This window comes from Moschus berezovskii, chromosome 25 (genome assembly GCF_049115385.1).
Source record: "Moschus berezovskii isolate FMDL1 chromosome 25, NW_MosBer_1.0, whole genome shotgun sequence".
Taxonomy (NCBI): domain Eukaryota; kingdom Metazoa; phylum Chordata; class Mammalia; order Artiodactyla; family Moschidae; genus Moschus; species Moschus berezovskii.
The window spans coordinates 43,883,047-43,889,639 of NC_142484.1; the positions used below are offsets into that span (position 1 = coordinate 43,883,047).

General features: G+C 45.1%; 1 pseudogene; it reads left to right on the plus strand.

Moving 5' to 3' along the window:
• The first annotated feature begins 832 nt into the window (after positions 1-832).
• Positions 833-2,064, plus strand: LOC148773907 (upstream-binding factor 1-like protein 1; annotated as a pseudogene).
• The last annotated feature ends 4,529 nt before the right edge of the window (positions 2,065-6,593 follow it).

The following is a 6,593-nucleotide window of genomic DNA, read 5'->3' on the forward strand; positions in this document are numbered from 1 at the left end:
AACTGAATACTATTTCTTGGCCTTGATGTACCAGAGTTTCTTTAACCATTCATCTTGGTTGTTTTCAAGTTTTGTGATTATGACCAAGTGGCTATACACATCCCATTGCAGGTCTTTTTTTTTTTTTTAATGGATATAGATTTTCAAAAGATTTGGGCAAATACAAAGGAGCATGAGTCCTGACTTACATGGTAGGAGGATATTTAGTTTTGTAACAAATTGACTTATTCTCTTAAAGAAGGCATGTACTCTTTTTCATCACCTTAGGAAATGAAGCAAATTTCCTGATATTCCACCCTCTCAATACTTGGTCCTTCTTGGGGATTTTGACCATTCTTATCCGTGTGCTGTAGTATGTCACTACTATTTTAAAGCCGTCTTGCATATCAGGCATTTTTATTTTTAACTTCCCTTCATTTTTTTCTCATCCTTTGTCCCATGAGTGAGTCCCCAGGCTTTTCTTCATTTTTATGTGAAACCCACTGTGGTGAGATTGGAAGGCAAGTTGGAATCGGGCCTGAGGATTTTTAATTGTGAAAAGAAGCTTCATAATGATCAAAGGACTCTCAACTCAGAGGTTAGGTCTGCTTTCATTTACGTTCTTGAGGGTCAATGAAATGACAGAAGGGACGTATCCCAAGCGGGCTGTGCTTCTCTCCTGTGCCACATAGGAGAGTAACTTTCCTTTTCTTTCTCCACAGAAACACAGGATCGCACACACTGAAGGACTTCAGAAATGAATCACCTGCTGAATCTTGAGAGTGAAGAAGCTGAAGATTCTGCTGAGATGTGTGAACTTCTGAGATCACAGAAGTGTCCCAAAGAGCTAGAAATGGCAATGCCTAAACGCCAAGATGACTGGTCCAAGGAAGACATTGTGCGGTTACTGGAAATTATGGAGAAAAGTATTCCATCCGGTGACGGGCACATGTTCAAAACAACCCAGTCAATGATGGACTGTGAAAAAGCAGCTTTTAAAGATTTTTCAGGGGAAATGTGCAAACTCAAGTGGTTAGAGGTTTCCCGTAAGGTGAGAAAGTTTCGCACGCTGATAGAATTAGTCCTGGAAGCTAAGGAAAATGTTAGCAATCCTTCCAGAAAACACAAGGAAACACCAGAAAGCACAAGAAACATGCTTATTTGTTCAAGAAGTCCCTGACAGCTTTCCGCCACATTTCCCAAGTGATGTGGGAACACCAAAAACACCCCAACATAAGCAAACAGGAGCTGACTAGGGTTCTGTCTGAGGAACACAAGAAGGTGCCTGAGCTGCTGAGGGTGAAAGACGGTCAGGATCTTGAAAAAAAGAAAAAGGATTTTAGGGAGAAAGTGGCTCTGTTCAGAGCACAGTACCCTGATCTAGTTTCAAACCACAAGAAATCTGGTGTCCCCCAAAGAAGTGAAATGAAAGTGCCAGAGAAGTTTCAGGAAAATGGTCAAAAGGTGAAGTCTCCCTGAGAAAACAGTTTACCTGTGAAGTGGAAATTCCATGGAGAGCCCAAGAAGCCCCCGATGAATGGCTATCACAAGTTCCACCAGAATCTCTGGTCAAGAAGGGAGCTAAAAGTGGTGCCCCCGAGGGAGCCCATGGTGGAGATCAGTCGACGCTGGCAGCGGGTCCCCCAGGACCAGAAGGAGCTTTATAAGAAGCAGGCGGAGGGACTGCAGACACAGCACAAGGTGGACCTTGATCTCTGGCTCAGGATTCTGTCTCCTGAAGAATAGGCTGCTTACAGAGAGGCGACCTGTGCTAAGCGTAAGAACATGAGCTTGACAGGGGGCCCGAACCCCAAGATTAGAAGGATGAGTCCGCAGTCCCCATCATCAGAGAATTTGCAAGGAAGGATTAGAGAGGACCCGGGGCTTCAGACTGCAGAGTTGGCATCATCAGACAAAATTGGAGAACATTCTCCTGCCTCAGGGAGATCAGAGGAAAATGAGGAAGAGGAGGAAGGCAGCTCCTCAGCCCCCAGCAGTGAGGATGAAGATGGAGATTCTGATCTGGAGGACCGCGGCTCCAGCTCTTCGTCCTCTGCGGACTCCTCTGACTTGGATTCCAACTGAGTTTAGTTCACAACCTGAAGGGACAGAACTTTCAGCAAAAGTCCACGGGCTCTTCTCTCTATGCCTTTTCATTGCCTTCCTTCTTTGCTTACCTCTTCATACAAAGTGGGACCTGCTGGGAAGAAGGCATCTTGTGCTGTAATTTCTGGCCTCTCCATCTACCCCATGTTCACCCCGAGAGAAAGTTAATGCAATGATGCCTCGGGGAATAAACCCTGAGCTGACTGGGCTGCGGGGCACCCTGGACTAGACTGAGCTCCCTGAACTGGAAAGGTTTGCTCTCCTCACCCTCTGCCTGCCAGACACGTGGGGGGCTCCAGGGGTCTGTGAGCCCCTTCTCTGTGACCTTGTCCCTCAGGACTCAGGCAGTGAGCTGGGGAAGGAAGATCTGATTGATTGAAAGTAAGAGGCTTGCCTTAAAGAAAGCTGTCAGGCCCTGAGGTCTCTGTCCCTTCTTTCTGAGGTAAGGAGTTTCCTTACCTTGGAAGTGGGGCTGGCATGTGGGCAGCAGCATTTCCATGTGTGTGTGCATCCCGTTAACTGTCCATGAGATTTTCTCACTGATCAAAACCTCGAAATTAAAACTGTGTAACCCCTCCACCTGAATTAGCTTTTCCTTAAACCAGCCTCCTGACCCAGTGGCCCTGAGTTTTCAGCCCATGTCTGAATTTCTGCAGGTTTCTGCCCCAACCCCTTCCTCCTGCTCCAGGTTGTAAGTGAATCATGTGTTTACCATAGACTCAAGTTGTATTATATTATGACTTGTATAGTTTGCATGTCAGTATTTTAGTTCACAGTTACTAAACTGTTTGGGAATTCATCTACCACTATGACACATTTTTATTATTTTGGCTTATTGATGTATTTGAAAATGTATTTAAAGCTAGTTCCATATCATTAAACTTTTTTTCTAAGCTTTTCTGGCTATTTTCAGTTTTGATTCTCATGGACAATTAGTATCACACAAGTATTGTTCTTGTATATGAAAAGTGTTGAATTTGGAGACTTCCTCTTCACCCATGATGTCTTAGAGGAATATTTTTTTCCTCATGAATCACGGAACTCTGCTCAATATTGTGTGGCACCCTTATGGGAGGGAAGTGTGGGAAAGGATGGACACAGGTATATTCACGGCCGAGGCCCTTTCCTCTTTACCTGAAATTATCAGAGTATTATTACTTTTCTTTCTCTCTTTTTTTTTTTAACAGATTAATTTACTTATTTTTCACTGAGCTCTGTCTTCTTGCAGTGCAGGGCATGTTTCCAGTTAGTGGGAGCTGGGGCAACTCAGTGGTCTGGTTCCTCCCTGGGGTGATTTCCTGTGTTTGGTGGAGGGGCCTAGTGCAGTGGCTCAGTAGTTGTGACACATGGACTTCAATGCTCCAGGGCCTGTGAGATCTTCTGGTACCAGGAATCAAACCCATGTCCCCGACATGGAAGGCAGATTCTGAACCATGAGACCAACAGGGAAGACCTACAACAGAATTATAACTGTCTATACTACATGGAGAAAGCAAGAGAGTTCCAGAAAAAACATCTATTTATGCTTCATTGACGATACCAAAGCCTTTGACTGTGTGGATCACAATAAACTGTGGAAAATTCTGAAAGAGATGGGAATACCAGACCACCTGACCTGCCTCTTGAGAAACCTGTATGCAGGTCAGGAAACAACAGTTAGAACTGGACATGGAACAACAGACTGTTTCCAAATGGGAAAAGGAGTATATCAAGGCTGTATATTGTCACCCTGCTTATTTAACTTATATGCAGAGTACATCATGAGGAATGCTGGGCTGTAAGAAGCACAAGCTGGAATCAAGATTGCCAGGAGAAATATCAGTAACCTCAGATATGCAGATGACACCACCCTTATGGCAGAAAATGAAGAGGAACTAAAAAGCCTCTTGATGAAAGTGAAGAGGAGAGTGAAAAGGTTGGCTTGAAGCTCAACATTCAGAAAACAAAGATCATGGCATCTGGTCCCATCACTTCATGCGAAATAGATGGGGAAACAGTGAAAACAGTGTCAGACTTTATTTTTTTGTGGCCACTGACCCAGTGGCCCTGAGTTTTCAGCCCATGTCTGAATTTTTGCAAGTTTCTGCCCCAACCCCTTCCTCCTGCTCCAGGTTGTCAGTGAATCATGTGGATGATGATTGCAGCCATGAAATTAAAAGACGCTTACTCCTTGGAAGGAAAGTTATGACCAACCTAGACAGCATATGAAAAAACAGAGACATTACTTTACCAACAAAGGTCCATCTAGTCAAGGCTATGGTTTTTCCCGTGGTCATGTATGGATGTGAGAGTTGGACTGTGAAGAAAGCTGATCGCTGAAGAATTGATGCTTTTGAACTGTGGTGCTGGAGAAGACTCTTGAGAGTCCCTTGGACTACAAGGAGATCCAACCACTCCATTCTAGAGGAGATCAATCCTCGGTGTTCATTGGAAGGACTGATGCTAAAGCTGAAACTCCAATACTTTGGCCACCTCATGCGATGAGTTGACTCACTGGAAAAGACTCTGATGCTGGGATAGGTTGTGGGCGGGAGGAGAAGGGGATGACAGAGAATGAGATGGCTGGATGGCATCACCGACTCGATGGAGGTGAGTTTGAGTGAACTCTGGGAGTTGGTGATGGACAAGGAGGCCTGGCGCACCGTTATTCATGGGGTTGCAAAGAGTCGGACACAACTGAGCGACTGAACTGAACTGAACTGATACTGCAATACAAATAAAAAATTTTCAAAGAAACAGGAAAATACAAATACTAGATGAATATAGGCTAAAATTCTGAATTTTCTATTAGAAGAAGACAACATTGGTTAAAATACTAAAATATGTATTTATCCGTTGCTTCATCTATATGTGAACTGGGAATAAAACTCCAGTCTTAAAGGATCTAATTTAAGATTAAAATTTAGTGCTTCCAAAATGTCTTGCTCACAGTTCATTCACATCCACAAAATGTTAAGTGGATTTCTTTCCTCTAGGAAAATCTAAACATATTTTTTGGTTGAAAAGACTCAGGGAAGAAAGCAGGAAGCACTGTTCACTGCCTGCCTGACAGCTTTTCCCTTTTATTCTAGAAATGGGATTGATGTCAGGAGTCTAGCACCTCAACCCCAGAGACACTTCTGCCTCTTTGGCTGTGGGACCCAGCTGTTCCACATCATTTGACCTTCCTTCCCAGAACCTGCCCGGCCTGCACTTCTGACCCCTTGACTGTAGAAGGACAGGTGCGGGGCAGCAGCAGGAGGAAAGCAGAGGTCAGGGACTCACCTCTCAGGATTCTCGGTCTCCCCTTTCCTTGTCTGCAGCTTCTCTTTCAATGAATAGCAGAGTTCTTGATCTTCTGGACCCTGGAGTTCTTCCTAATTATTCTGCCAGCTCTGTCTAGAAGTGGGGCCCCCCAGGACCCCTGGGGCACTGGCTTTGAGGGGTGCAGACCCTCTAATGAAAGAAGAGAAGGACAATGCTAGGTCCGCCTCCACTCCTCCCCACAAAGCCTCCAAGGCTAACTTCCGGTTGAACAGAGGCTATCTCCGTGCTTTCCCGACCAATTCTCCAAGTACTGGCGCCCTCTTGGGTCCTCACAGAGAAGCTTCCTCTCTGGGGAAAGGCATGTGGAGTTGTCTAAGTCTGAGCTCCTGTGGAGGCAAGGAAGGGGATAGGGACCGGGATTGCCCTGGGTTCCCTGTCCTCTCAGAAGGAAGGGCCCATGAGCAGCTCCCCACTGAGTTCAGGACTGATCTTCCAGCATTCCCCCATCTGCTACAGGTAGATTGTCTTTGTGTGGACACTCAGATAACCTTCCAGGAATTCGCCAGGAAAGAATACCAGAGTGGGTTGCCTCCAGGAGATCTTCCCACCTCAGGGATCAAACCCAGATCTCCCGCATTCCAGGCAGATTCTTCACCCTCTCAGCCACCGAGGAAGCCTGGGCTTGGCTCTTAAACACTCCCATGAAATAAAATAAGTCTACTTTCAGATGGTGACCCAAGTTTTAGTCGACAGTTTCCATCGAATCCCTGGAACTCAGGTGAGTGGGGGCAAGACACTGTGGGTTGGGAAAAGGTCTTGGAAGAACAGGTCAAATGACAAAAAAAATGAACAATCTAAAACATGTTTAATATGCTTTATTCAGTGATTTAAAGAAGATCATAGCCAAAAAGGTGTCTTCTCAGGTGGCTCTGAGGAAATGTTCAAAAGTTATAAGGGGAGCCAGAGTACATAAGGTCACGAGCTGATAAAACATTCAGAAAGCATCAAAAGATTACTGCAGATGATAAACATGATACATCTCATATTAATGATTTCTATGCTTTGAAACAATTGTTATTTATTTATTTGTATAATCTTATTTGCTTATTTTGGCTGTGCTGGGTCTTCCTTGCTGAGCGTAGCCTTTTCTGGTGGTGGCAAGCAGGGGCTACTCTCGAGTTGAAATGTGTCGACTTTTCCTTTTGGCGGCATCTCTCATAGCAGAGCGTGGGACCGGGGTGTTGGCGTCAGTGGTCACTGCC